Consider the following 15,002-nt stretch of genomic DNA (forward strand, 5'->3'; position numbering starts at 1 on the left):
AAAAGCTTCACATTATACTCCCATGCTGAATATGTCTATACACAAATTCTATTTATTGATCTTGCAACATCACTTGGGATGGTGCATCCCAACTCACAATTCAAATACCTAGCAAGATCAGAGCCAAATGGACCTGGAAACTTAATTAATCCATTTTAGATAATCAAGAGTGTAAAAAAATGACATTTTACTCTTCCAACCTATAATGAAACTTTAAAAAATGATCAATTATCCTCATTAGCAAAATGGCAGGCATTAAAATACCTAGCAAGGAGGATTCTCATGAAAAACAGATCTGTTTATAAAAGCAGAAAACCTCACAGCTCAGGCAACTCACACTCCAAAAAAAAAAAAATCATACTCCAGAACACCTTAAACTGCTAACAAAATGTAGATTAGAATTGTCTAAGAAGACTCTCATTCCTCCAGGTCCTGATATACAGTATCTAGTAGAATTAAGCCTAAAGCAACTGGACTTTGTGAGTTTTCTTGAAAACATTTTGGCACTCATCCAATCGGCTTCTTCAGTCCTTCAGAGTGGTGAATTGTTTTCAAGAAAACTCAGAAAGTCCAGTTGCTTTAGACTTAATTCTACTAGATACTGTAGATTAAAATTACAAATTCTTTTAGAGCTCAATATCAAGCACACAATTACTAAAATCAAACAAAAATATTTTAAACATTTGGGAATAAAACTGGGAAAATTCTAGTCCATGCATTACAATCTAGATATGAAAATAATAAAAAGCCAATTCTCCCACATAAGATAGCAGAAGTGTTAAGAAAATACTACATTACATTACATTAACATTTATTTATAAAGCGCCAACATATTCCGTAGCGCTGTGCAATAAGTGGGTTACATACATTGGACATACAGAGTAACATATAAAGCAATCAGTAACTGATACAAGAGGTGAAGAGGGCCCTGCCCAGAAGAGCTTACAATCTACAAGGAGAAAGGGTTGAGACACAAGGTGTGGGAATGGGCATGACCAGAGTTGTGAGAGGTGTGGCACAGGGTATTGCTAAACTAGATTAGGGTAAGCTTCTCTGAATAAATGTGTTTTCAGAGATCTCTTGAAGGCAGAGAGATTGGGAGAAAGTCTGACAGTTTGTGGGAGTGAATTCCAGAGAAGGGGGGCAGCCCTTGCAAAGTCTTGAATGCGAGCGTGTGAGGAGGGAATGAGAGAGGAGTTGAGGAGCAGGTCAGTAGAGGAGCGTAACAAGCGGGTTGGATGGTATCTAGAGATGAGTTCAGAGATGTAGGGTGGGGCAGAGTTATGGACTGCTTTAAATGTGAGGGTCATTAGTTTGAATTTTATCCTGGATGGTAGGGGAAGCCAGTGCAGGGACTGGCAGAGTGGCACGGCAGAGGAGGAGTGGTTGGAGAGGTGTATGAGCCTGGCAGCAGTGTTCATTATGGACTGGAGAGTGGACAGTCTTTGGAGGGGAAGGCCAATTAATAGGGAGTTACAGTAGTCCAGTACTCCCAGATATACAATAATCATCAACCAGGCCCAGGAGATGCTAAAACTAAATTTAAAGACCAACAGTACTTACGTAAAACTTACGTAATAATACCCACCCTATTATCTCCACCTCATACTTGAGCCTAGAGACACCAATTACATGTATAGAAATTCTAGACACAATTGAATGTGTTAAATTAGGTCCCAAGGCTAGATGACTTTATAGCCAAATTTTACAAATCTTGCAAACTAATGTTGACACATCTAACCCCCTAAGATTTTCTCCTCAAGACTTTCTCCTGGCCCATATTTCAATAATTTCCAAACAAGGTAAGGATTTAACAAACTGTAGTAGTTATAAACCAGTTTCCTTACTCAATCTACACCAAAATTCTTGCTTAAAGTCTGAAACCTATCCTACCTATAATCATTTACCAAGACCAAGGTTTTTTTGTGGGTACAGAAAAGAGAACACTTATAAGCCTTGACTGAAAGAGTTGGGGGGGGGGGGCTTTTCTGCTGTTTTCAACAGGGTAAGCTGGGACTTTCTACAATAGTGCTTTCTAGTCTTACAATTTTACCAAAATTTAGAAAGTCATGGCATCCTACACTGTACCTTTAGCCCAAGTATGTGTGAACAGCCTCCTGTCCACACCATTTAATATAACTAATGGGACAAGACAAGGCTACCCTCTGTCCCCACTCCTATATGTGATGTGAATGGAAGTTTTACTCTGTGCATGTCACAGGCCCTAAAATTGAAACTTGTGAGTACAAGATTGTGGCTTTCATTTATAATTTATCTGACTATACAAAATATGGAAAAATCAGAAGCACTCCATCTCATGTGGGTATTTAGCTGGTAGCAGCCAGTAACGGATAGGAATCTGGGCTTCACAGATGAGACAGGGCACAATATTTTTCAATAAAAATTATCAGGCTCAAGTGCTTTATTTTCCACAGCTTAATAACATATAACACAGCTTCCGTTTGAAAGGAAAAAAAATCAACAAAATCTCACCAGTGGGTAGTTTCAATGAAGGGTATACCACAATCCACACTGCCATTGCCAGGCAGTCTTTCTGTGGAGTCCCAGAATCAGGGTAACTTAGCTTTCAGAGAAGTCTTCCCCTCACAGCCTCTCTAAGTTACTCTTCCCTACTGCACACCCAGGTTCACCTTAAGTGCCTCATGTGTTGCCTAATTGGCTTCATTATCCTCTAGCCATGCTCCAGGGCACTAGCCGATATTGCCCTGAAGATTTAAAGGAGCCAGTACCTCAGCCTGGGTGCTACAAATCTGCCACAAAACAGACGATTCCCACTGAGACAATCCTTTTTGTCACACTCAATATAACTTAAGAAGTAAAACAAACTTAAAGATGTCTGTGTAGCATAAGTTCCGCTACATGTTTCCCTTTCTACTCCCATCTATAGATGTTTAATCACTATATCTATCTGGAAAGAAAAGAGAAGTAGAATTAAAAAAATAATCTACATAAACTTACAGGAGGACTAAGCTATCCAGATTTTAAAGCATACGACCATGCCTGCATTCTAACTACGATAATAGAGTACACTAGACTAGACTCCCCAGTAAAGTGTAGAGCACTGGAGAATTCTTTGGCAAATGGAACACTCTATTCTTTAGACTGGGCCAAGAAAAATCTATTTCCAATTAATTCCCATTCTACCTTCTCTACATTGTTCTCCCTAAACAACAAACAGCATCTAGGCACATATCATTCTCCATTAATGCCACTTCATAGCAACTTAGAATACTTACCTATACCATATGGGAAATATAGGATATATTTTAGCATTTGGGATGCAAAATCCACAACTCCACATTCTTCCTACAACAATAAATCAAACACCTGATATACTGAAAAACAAAACTACTTAACAATACTTAAAAACTTTTATGCTATAAAACGAAGAGAAGTGGATGGAAAAGTGGAAACAGTCATAGATGGCAATTACATCAAGTCAATCACCAGGTACACATATTGAGTCTAAAGGGTAAAACATTATGGGGCCGATTCACTAAAGGTCGATAACGTATAAAGCATGCGATAAATAAGTCCCAATTCATCAAAGTCATTTTGCATGCGTTAAGACGCATATCGCAAGTGCAAAAAAACACAAAAAGGGTTATTTCTATCGAATTGCATTAATTAGCGAATAGAAATTGTACTAACGTATGATTCACACACATATGAAGCGTTAAATGTGCAAAATATCGCTTTAATCTGTGCAAATATTAACACCTACTTTGGGTAGGCGGTACTTACAGAAAATTGCGGTTTGTTAGTGTTTGGCAACACAACATGGAGTTTGCAGTCGGATTTTTCCAAGTATGTGATTGTCCTAAAGTGATGCATCCTCCAGTTTTCAGGGAAATGGTAATTTTCAGAACAGTAGTTTTCAGAAAGTAATGGTTATGTGCGTAATATTGTGCGTTAATATCACACGCGGCGGGAAATAACGCACGCGGCGGAAAATAATGCAAGAAAATCGTTCATCACGAGATAAATAACGCAAAGAACATCGCTTCTTAATTATATCAAGCGTCCTTTTAGTGAATTGAGTGTTAACTCACAAAAAATAAGAAGTGCTAAAATTTTTAACACATGCTATAAATAGCACTTGTTTTATCGACTTTTAGTGAATCGGCCCTTATGTAACCTTGCAAACTTCGAGATTATTTGTGCAATTGAAGTCAGAATCACCTACACAGTTTCTTTTTTATACAAGCTTATACTTAGCAATAAATATAATGTTAAATCTACCTATACAACACAATCAATTCCCTGCAGTAGTTCTCTTTTATTCAAGGTAATACTCGTTAAGTGTGACATGTATCTCATTCAATTTGCAATCTGACTTATTGTATGATGTTACAATACTTTTATTTCGAATTTTGAAAATGCAATAAACCTGAATATGGAAAAACATATATAGGATGTAAACATTTTCTGAAACTAAAATAGCATTTATTTGTATACACAGATATAACAGGATATGAAAGATAAGGATAAGTTAGTTGTCTTAATCCCAGCACGTGGGCACCAGATGTATAGTAGGACTCTTTGGTAAGAACATGTGACCATATGACACTTTACAAGCTTATGAAGCTTTTATCACTAATTAAGAAAAGGCAGAGTTGCATTGTTCTATTATTCAACTCTCTATATTACCCATACACTTAGGATGATATCTCTATGGGGCAACAACCTCCGACTTCCTATGTCCCTTAGCATATGCACTCAATCTTTGTAATTATGTATAATGTACATTGCTGTATAAGTAGCACTATAGAAAGTTTTAAAAAAAACGGTGTGTTTGTCTCTTGCGCATTCAAATATAGTGGCTATCATGCAGAGTTATGAACACCGTCGGGCCCAATATTACATTGCAGTATTCTATAAAATTAAAGCTTACTTATAGTAAGCATTTTACCTGCCTTCTAGTTTATTATTTCATCTGTTAAAATTACTTACTAACAGAGAAGCATCAAACAATTAGCAAAGTAATATAGGCACATATTGTAGTGGCTTTCTTCATTTTCTAAATGATAATATTGGTTATAGGCAGCAACAAAAATGATATATGAAATGTATTTTCTTTACTATCCACACCAGGGCTATTAGTACACAGGCTAAGTTCAAGAGAAACTGGGAAGCCGAACTGATGCTGTAAATTAATATGTGGTGAAGCAATTACACCGGCAATAGGACAAGGTGCCAAAATACCAGCATTTCCTCCCTGCCGGATCTATTAAACCTTTGCTCTCTGCCAGCTGTTGTTGATGTTGATGTACCCTGCAGAAGCTCTTAGGTTTCTGTACTGATATGTGAACCACATGCCGATAGCTGCACATCATAAAACATTTTGACCAGTGTGAACCTTGGGCCAGTTCTCATGCTCAGACTTGGATATTGCAGGTATGTGTAGCTAGTGATGGAATCTTTTGAATAACTTTCTAATAGGGCAGAAGAGTCTCCTGAATATAAAGTACAGTCTGGCAGAGAATCCTCACGCCCATAATACTCGAGAAATAAAGGTCACTTTTTTTGGAAATTTTTAGCTTCAAAAAAACAGTATTCTCTAAATAAAATTCAGTTCAGCTATTTAGTAAGCGCTGTTAGAAATTCCTTATTATTGACTGCGTGATGGAATTTGGCTTACCAACTGAGCCAAAAGTTTAGGCTGTCTGATAAACCATCCAAATTACTTTCAGTATGTGGTTCTGCGCAAGGTAAAATATCCCCCCTACCCTATTATTGTGATTCTGGGAAAGGAGGAAAACAGGAAATGTCTTTTTCCTGGGCCCCATCTTAATAACTAGAACATCTTTTTTTTATGCCCTCCATCTTCCCATGGTCCTGGAGGTCACTGGCCAGATAATAATCCCACTACTTCAAAGAATGGTGGACAGCAAGTTGATTTTTTATGAGTTTGGCACAGGAAATTTTCTCTCTAAGGCCGAAGACAGACGGGGTGATTTTAAAAATTGCAGCAACTAGCCTCCCCGTCTTTCTTCGTCCTAATGGACAATGCCTGCTATATTAAAAATCATACTGCTTAAGACAAGAAGTCCATAGTTGAACTGATTTATAAATTTGCTCCTTAGTATAGGCAAACAATATCAACGTATGAAATTAGAAATAAGCACAGAAAACTTCACCCACTCACTATTTATTCTTCTGGAATTTTTAGAAGCATATTTATCAAACGGTGAATCCCATAGGAATGAATAGAAAGTGAGCAATTTTTTTCTGTGGTGAGCTCTAATTTAACACTTTTATAAATCTGGCCCTAAATGTATTTTGTCAATATGAAACCTTTCTTTGTGAAGTTAAAGAAGACAGCAATTTGGTGCTGCTAATTTAACCCCTTGGACCATATTACCAGTGCCGATTCTGGGGCAGCTGTCGCCTAAGGCAGCAGCCCCGATGCCTCCCCCTCTCTCCATCTCTGTGCTTAGAACTTGGAGCTAGTCAAGAGGGGGCCACATCACTAGTGCAGAGAACTATATTGCTCTTTCTGCACTAGCAGAGCCGAATTTTTGTTTTAAAAACGAAAATTCAGCTCTTACAATTACGAGAGGTGGCTTTTTTTTGTACAGATTTGCTCATCACTAATGAGTTACAGTGGACCCAATAGGGCAGTGTTTTTCAACCTTTTTTGGGCAAAGGCACACTTGTTTCATGAAAAAAATCACGAGGCACACCACCATTAGAAAATGTTAAAAAATTTAACTCTGTGCCCAGCAGCAGTGCCCCCCTAGTACACTGGTGCCCAGCAGCAGTGCCCCCCTAGTACATTGGTGCCAAGAGCAGTGCCCCCCTAGTACATTGGTGCCCAGCAGCAGTGCCCCCCTAGTACATTGATGCCAAGAGCAGTGCCCCCCTAGTACACTGGTGCCCAGCAGCAGTGCCCCCCTAGTACATTGGTGCCAAGAGCAGTGCCCCCCTAGTACATTGGTGCACAGCAGCAGTGCCCCCCTAGTACATTGGTGCCCAGCAGCAGTGCCCCCCTAGTACATTGGTGCCCAGCAGCAGTGCCCCCCAGTACATTGGTGCCAAGAGCCAGCCCCCCTAGTACATTGGTGCCCAGCAGCAGTGCCCCCATAAGTCAGTGTGCCCCGTGGCCCCCCCTAATACATTGGTGCCCATCAGCATTTTACTCTTCGGCGGCTTCAGCAGCATCTTCCCCTCACGCGCGCCGCCTCTGCACTTCTGCCTACACACGACCGCACACAGGCCCTTTTATAACGTTGCGCCCCGTGCGTACTGACGTCACCCGTACACACGGGGCGCAACCAATGACAGGGCCCGGATTTTTTTTTTAAAGTAAAAATTGCGGCCCTGCCTACGGCACACCAGGCAACATCTCACTAGTGTGCCGCGGAACAGCGGTTGAAAAACGCTGCAATAGGGAACCATGCATGACCTCTCTAAGTAAAGACCCTTCTCTAAGTAAAGATTACTTTAGCCAGTTTTTATGCACCTAAAAAGAACATTACTAAGAGCAACAGACCAAAAAGCCAATTTATGCTGAACTGTATTTCTGTATTTGCATATTCCAAGTAATGTATATCTACTGCAATGCAACTGTCTAACTTTATACATCAACATAAAAAGCAATACATTTGTTTGACATAATCTGGCCCATATACAGACATGCTGATTACTACTTATAATGCCATACTCCAGAACATACACTTATAGGAGGAAATAAACCTTAACAAAGAAGTAGTATAGAAATGGAAATCATAGTTTCTGTACCAGCCTAAAGAACCACATCCCTTTACCAGGGAAGATCTGTGCCTCCAATGATGCCCCCAGCAGCTCCCCATCTTCTTTTCTGCTAATTCCCTGCACATGCTCTGTGCTGCTGTCACTTACCTGAGCTTAGGAACCAAGGCACAAAATACTGTATATATATATATATGATATATATATTGATAAAGGTCCCGGGTGAGGACCGAAACGTCGATCTAAATAAAATAAGTATCTTTTTTTGATTAAATTTTCCTGGTGTGCATCAGCATTTTTTACATATATATATATATATATATAAAATATAAAAGTCATAATACTGAAGACCTAAATCATTACTGCAATTCAGATGCTGAACCTTCCTCACAGCAAATACAAACATAAAGATCTTTAACTAACAGACTGAGATCAGTTGAATTGAATTACATCAATTTTTTTTCCTGTGCAGGCCCAGATTTGTGGCGAGGCACTATATATTCTCCCTATATTATCCTTTTAGGTCCCACAAGGGTAACTGCATTTCCTAATGTGACCCTAGCATACAGTAAGTAACATGATAATGAATTATATTAGCTGACCTACAGTGCAGTTGCATATAAGAGGACATTACTTCATGATCATCAGTGGGATGCTGATACAGTTCTAGCATTTTAATAAACATATTCCTTACTACCATGTGATGTGAATTAAGATATAGTCTTAAAAATACCAGTACTGGGTTCATAGTTCCAAGATGACATAGATTTATTTGACGTCTCTGGATCTGTGCATATTGGCCATCCATCATGCTGGAATTGGCCAGTTTTAGACTTACAGTACGTCACACATGTATATTTGTAACATTCCCGAGCAGAGTCACAGCAACAAAACGTTTTCGAGCAAAGCCTATGGGAAAACTGGTGTCTAACACACAACAATATATTGTACTGGCAAATATCCATTTTGGGGTTTAGTCACCAGAAAAAATTCCTTCTCATAAACTTTGCTAGGATACAGTTACGGATGTTTTGCTGTCATGATCTGTTCTGAGAAAGATTGGAATGCAGATTTCTAAATGTGACATAAGCTTTTAAGAAAAACTAAATTTTCCTACAAATGGAAGGAGCATTCTGAATGCAGATTTTTTGTTGTTGTTATCCTTTATTTATACAGTGCTAATATATTAAACAGCCATTTATATAAATGATTCCTTATTTATATCACTGCCTGACCCAGTGAAGCGTACAATCTAAGGTCCCTATCACAGTTACACACAACCTACGATCATCAGGAGCTAATTAAGCTTCTTGTAAATTTTTGGTACATGGAAAGTAATCAAAATACCTGGAAAAAACTCATGTAAGCACATAGATTACACCTGTTTTTAATGGCATGGGTGTTCCAGGCTTGAAAGCTCCATCTTCGGTGTAAAGGGTGAATCCAGTTCTGAATCAATAAGCTATAAAACCTCATTCATTAAAGGTATTTGTGCCAATATGTGCTTCTCACACTTCTATATAGTTGTGCTTGGCACCACTCAGTCCTTCCTGCCTCCATTTTTGAACCTAGCACAGTTGTTCCTATTGATTCAGAAAGCTTTTTCATCAATGGGCTTAAAGCACTTGCGCCTAAATAAGGCAAACATATCACTTAAACACTGAACACCAGAAATGACATTAACCAGACTTCAGCATCATTGCATTTTATTTGCAATTAAATGAACAGTGTTAATTTTAATGCACTGGCTACAGCTGTCAGCTGTTGCAGTTCTCTCTGGCATGTGCAGCAATGCTGGAATTCTGGGGAAAAATGTCCATTATGGGTGGGAAGGGTGGGGTGGAGTGACAATTGCACTTGAAATGGCTTTGTTACCTTATACTCTTCAGGCAAGAAATTTCCCAGTAGTCCACTGCAGGAAAGAAGGTATCAGGAAAGCAAGCTGCCAATATCTATACTGATACTTTAGGAATACTCCATTTTTGTCTTATTTAGTTCAACTTGCACAAACTTTATTGGTGATTTTAACAAACTTAGATACCTTTTCAGTCCAAAATATGAATTATTAGCCTCATTTACAAATGCTGGACAAAGTCCAATTTTCAAAAGCAAATCATAATTTTACCCACAATGATAGTTCTTTCTAGTTCAATTGCAGACACATCCTAAGTTGCATCTACCGTCGTATATGTACGAAATGCACCAAATTTCCTGCAAATTAGCACCAGTTGCAGGCATGCTTTTCCACCTGCATTAAGGCTCATGCCACACAATGCATATGGTGTATATTTTCAGCAAACCGAATGAATGGAATACACTCAGGTGCAGGCACATGTAGCCGATATCCGCATAAAAACGTGAGAAAATGCAAAGTCTTCCATTTTTATGCGGATTTCAGCTACATGTGCCTGCACCTGAGCATATTCCATTCATTCAGGTGCAAGCACAGGTAGGAGCGTATGGCGCGTATTATCGACAAGCGTTTTTCGGCTTGCCGAAAATGTACCATACGCATCGTGTCACATTAGCCTTATATTCAAATGGCATACAGCATTAGAATTTGAATCCCTTGGCACAAGTCAGCTGTGATACTTGACACAACCCAATAAGGGAGCCATGGAATTAAAGTCAGTTTTAAGATCTACCAATAATTCCAGGTTTTGCTTTAGTTCGGTTTTGTAGCAACTTTTTACATTGAAGTCTGTGGGTTTTTTGTGGCAAAACCTGGTCCAGATGTTGGTCAGGCAGGCCCGTCATTATTGCCCATACACAGACAGATAAGCTGGCAGATCGGTCTAAAGGACAACATTGGCAGCTAGAATCGGCCCGTGTATGGCCACCTTAAGTCCCATACTCCCAGTCACCTGACCAGTTTTTTTTTGTTTTTTTATCACAATGTTGAGTCATTGCCTGTGAGTTCTACCCGAAGGTATGGGCTCTGATGCTCATGTGTCCAAGGCTTTCACCAATGAACCCCTTTATCCCCGACCTCCCCGGCCAAAAGGCACAGCGGGAGGCAAGGGTCTTCGGATCCCCTTCGACGCAAGGCTAGGGGGATCCCTTTTCCTTTCCCCTCCAGCCGAAGCCGAAAGGGGTCGGGATCTGTGGACCTCCAAGGAAGTCCCAATACAGGGTGCGCCCACTCCAGGGGCCAGGATAATTGTGCAAAAATACCCGGAGGCTAATGCACCAAAAATCCAATAAGTGCTAAAAAGTGTGGGCATAAAAAGTGCTTAAGATAATAAATAATGAGTAAAATTCATAAAAGGGTGGCTTAAAATACCCCAGCCTTTCGGCCGGAATATAAAAAATTCTCTCTTACGCCTACCAACAGGTCTGGGGCAATAAGAGCAAAGTGCAAAAGAAAAAGTGCCTGAGTGCGCTAAAGTGCCAGTGCTCCACGGATGTGATTTTCTGGCACCCCAGGGGTGCAAATCCTGGGGCGCATAACGGGCTCAATTCCGATGCCGGCCCTTTGGCCAGAGGATCAAATGGTTCTCCACCCAGTGGTGAGGAGGGGCAACTGCATGCATCCCTTAGCTAAGATGCATCCCCCCTCACGCCAAGAACAGATTTTTTTTTTTCATTGAAAGCCCGAGGTCGTGCTTTCTTCCTAAGTGCAAAAAGTGCCAAAAGTGCATCGTGCAAAAATCACACAAAAGTGCACAAAGGGTGCGTTTAGCTGCTAGCCCCTAAAGGGACAAAGCCGCCATACTCGATTCCCACGTGGCCAAAAGGCTCGGCGAAAAAAGAGTCTTCGAACCCTCCTTCGCCGAAGCTAGGACCAAAAGGCTCACGGGGGCAAGGGTCTTCGGATTCTCCTTCGCCGCAAGGCTAGGGAGAGTCCCTTTCCTCCAGGTTCCGCCGAAGCTTCCTCCGAGGTACAGTCAAGGCCGAAGTCTTGTCTTGAGTCGGGGAGAGACAGGAGCCAAAAGGCCACACAGTCCTCCCCTTGGTCCGTGGGGCATACCCAAAAGGGCAACTGCACCCTCAAACCCGTTCAGAAGGGTCACATATAAAAAGTGCAGTGACAAAACAGGAAGTGAATAAATATAAAATAAGAAAAAGAGTGCCGTGCATACGGCCCCAGCCTGACGGCCGGAATTTTAAAAATTTCTCTCTGCTCATCAGCCAAAAGGCCGGGGGCAGAAGGAGCGAGTGTAGCATAAAAACATAAAGTGCCATTGTGCAAAGTGCCGTACTAGTGCAGCGTGAGCCACCACCTCACTGTGCTTGTTCGGGCACCCTGGGGTCGCTACTCCCAGGGCACGGCGCACCTCGGGCTTTCATGCTACCGGCCCTCTGGCCAGAGGATTAAGGTAGACTGCCTTGTATGGGGGGGACAGCCAGAACCCCCCCTAAGAACAGATACTACACTTGATCTTAGCCAAAAGGCCGAGAAGCAGAACACCAGCACCAGTTTTGCCTTACTTGGGGCTCATCAGTGAAGTGCAGGATTTCCTGATCAGCGGTTGAGGTGACAGCCTCATATATATGCAAATAAACGCAAGGAATTCTGGGAACTAATGCCAAAGAGCTCCAAGATTTTAGAGCTTATATTTTGACATTAACTATATTATTTTTCTAGTGATTAATATCTTAAAATGTTGGTTTTGACAAGAGTCAATGAGAAACAGCAGCAAATCATCATTTTAGAAAGAGTTCATCACAGATATAATTAAAAGATTGATCATTAAAGATGACCATTCTCTGAAAGATATTTCAGATATAGCAGAATTATTAAAGGACCAGTAATGCTGAATACAAAAAAATAATTTCTTTAAATCATTAAACTTTTATATTTTAATAATACTTTTTATGTCTATGTCTTTTTGTCTAAAGCCATGAATTGTTAATTATGGCATTAGACTGTTATAAATTTAACAGTTCACAACAAATGGGATAGGGCCAGAGCTCATAGTGAATGCACTGTATTTAAAAAACAGGATTTTGCCTTCAAAGAAAAAAGTTTACCACCTACAGGTTATAAAAAACTGATATGTTGACTCAAATGTTGGTTATTTTTTTAAGAAGTGTCTGATTGCGGGTGGTACAATAAACATGTTGGCACAAATACAATGCCATTATTATATACAGTAACAACAAATGAATCAGAGCAAGTTTAATAGAAAGATATTAGGAATAAAACTACAATATGTAGTTGAGATGCATGTGCTTTTTATAAGGGACATATAAGGACATGGATCTATTTTAACTCAGCCTAGACGGTAATTCAAACTCGACTGTTTTATTGTTCTGCTGAGCCAAGAACTATTTGTTTACCATGTTTTCAATGACTAATTCTATTCATGGGGAGTATAATCAGAGAGGTAGGTAATAAAAGGTAGGCCCCTTCACAGCACTCAAGTGTTAATCTGAAAGAAAAAGATGTTCTTTCATGGTATTTTGGCAGCGAGCTGAAAAGACAAAAAGTAATATGATTTTTTATAGTCAGAACACGGTACAGTCCATGAATTCCTTTGGGATAAAATACTCATACTTCATACCAAAGTCCTCCATGCAACCAGAGATACGGAATTTCCAACTCTTTCTCAGAGGAGTATTGTATTTGCGATTGAATGTACTCCACTAATTAAATTTAGTGTCACATCAAGCTGAGCCTTTGCAAGAGCTTGTGCTATAAAGAGACATCTTTTTTATTGACTTGGACAGAGTTTTTGAGAAAATAAAAAGTGGCCATCACATAAAATAAAAATGATTAATCAGCGTGACTAACCTCCTGTCTATTTTTGGGGTCTTTGGCTAATGGAGAGACATAAATTTTACTTGGTTGTGTAGCAGTCTATGATTCACTGATTTATATACTGTATACTTTCCTTTGGAAATAATAACCTGTTTTAACCTGTGTCCGATCTTCATAATATCATAGGTATTTGTTTCTTAGCTTCTGTGACTCTTGCCATTCATAGTGCCTGCTTTTTCCAGCACATATCTTTATTTATTTAATATAGAAATAAATCCAATGTTCTTATTCTTTCTTCTCCACTGTACAATGGTCTTTATGAATGACAGCTTGACTGCTGAACAATGGCAATAAGCCAACAGCACTGAAGTTACTTCAACAAGGAATACTATCAAAGACACTGTTGTGACTGGAGCACTGGTCTATCATGTCCTTAGTTGGCCGCTTTGTTGGGAAGCTACATATCATCAAATGAACATTTTTTGGTGGGGTGGCACTGAAAAGTAAAATAGAACTTTTTTTCCGAGCAAGGTTTGTGGAGGTAGTTTCATTTGGGACTGCACCTAACTATTCAATTGGATACTAAACCCTCTAAACCTGAATTCAAACCCTAATGCTAATTCAAACCCTAATTTGAATATTAAATTTGAAGAGAGAAAATGGTATCATCTGTGAACAAAATGTTGCCCTATGCTTAAAAGCTCATATGTCATAAAGACAGAATATGTTGGTCATTTTGGTTAAATCTCCCTATTGGTTGTCTCTACAGATATTTTTAAAATCCTATTCAGTCATTCAGCTTTACTTGCAAGTATATCTACGACAGCAAATAAACCTTTTACCCCAAATCTCCCTTAGCATTCACCTAGCAGGAAGAGAGAATATTTTACCAAATGTTATCTTGCAAAAATTGGTTGAATTCAGTGCCACCCTAGAGTCAACAGGGAGCCTATCTTGGCTTATATGACAGCCACTGTACACATGGAACCAAATAGTTGTACCATCAGATGCATCAAAGTAAGCTTTTCACTCAGCCTGACACTATGGGGCACATTTACTAATCCACGAACGTCCGAAAAGCGTCCGAATGCGTTTTTTTCGTAATGATCGGTATTTTGCGTTTTTTTCGAAAATTGACGCGACTTTTTCGTAGCCATTGCAACTTGCTCGTAAATTGTCGCGACTTTTTCGTAGCCATTACTACTTGCGCAAATTGTCGCAACTTTTTCGTAGCCGCCGCGCCGAGTATGAAAGTTTCGGATTCATTCAAGCTTCAGTATCGTGACTTTCCAGGTTGGAGCTGCAGAGTGCCATTGAGTCCTATGGGAGGCTTCCAAAATCATGCAGTCGCAAAGGTTTGCCCGCCGTTTACGCGCGCAATACGAAAAAGTCGCGACAATATACGAGCAAATCGTAACTGCTACGAAAAAGTTGCAGCAATTCGCGCAAGTCGTAACAGCTACGAAAAAGCCGCGACAATTTCCGAAAAAGTCGTAACGGCGACGGAAAAAACGCAAAAATACGAAAATATGTTGCAAAATGTGCGTTTCCAATCCAAATTTTT

At 39.9% G+C, this 15,002-nt stretch overlaps 1 pseudogene; it reads right to left on the reverse strand.

Moving 5' to 3' along the window:
* Positions 1 to 12,042: 12,042 nt before the first annotated feature.
* On the reverse strand, positions 12,043 to 12,141 carry LOC116409902 (annotated as a pseudogene).
* Positions 12,142 to 15,002: the final 2,861 nt, after the last annotated feature.

The sequence above is a fragment of the Xenopus tropicalis genome, chromosome 3, assembly GCF_000004195.4.
Source record: "Xenopus tropicalis strain Nigerian chromosome 3, UCB_Xtro_10.0, whole genome shotgun sequence".
Classification (NCBI taxonomy): domain Eukaryota; kingdom Metazoa; phylum Chordata; class Amphibia; order Anura; family Pipidae; genus Xenopus; species Xenopus tropicalis.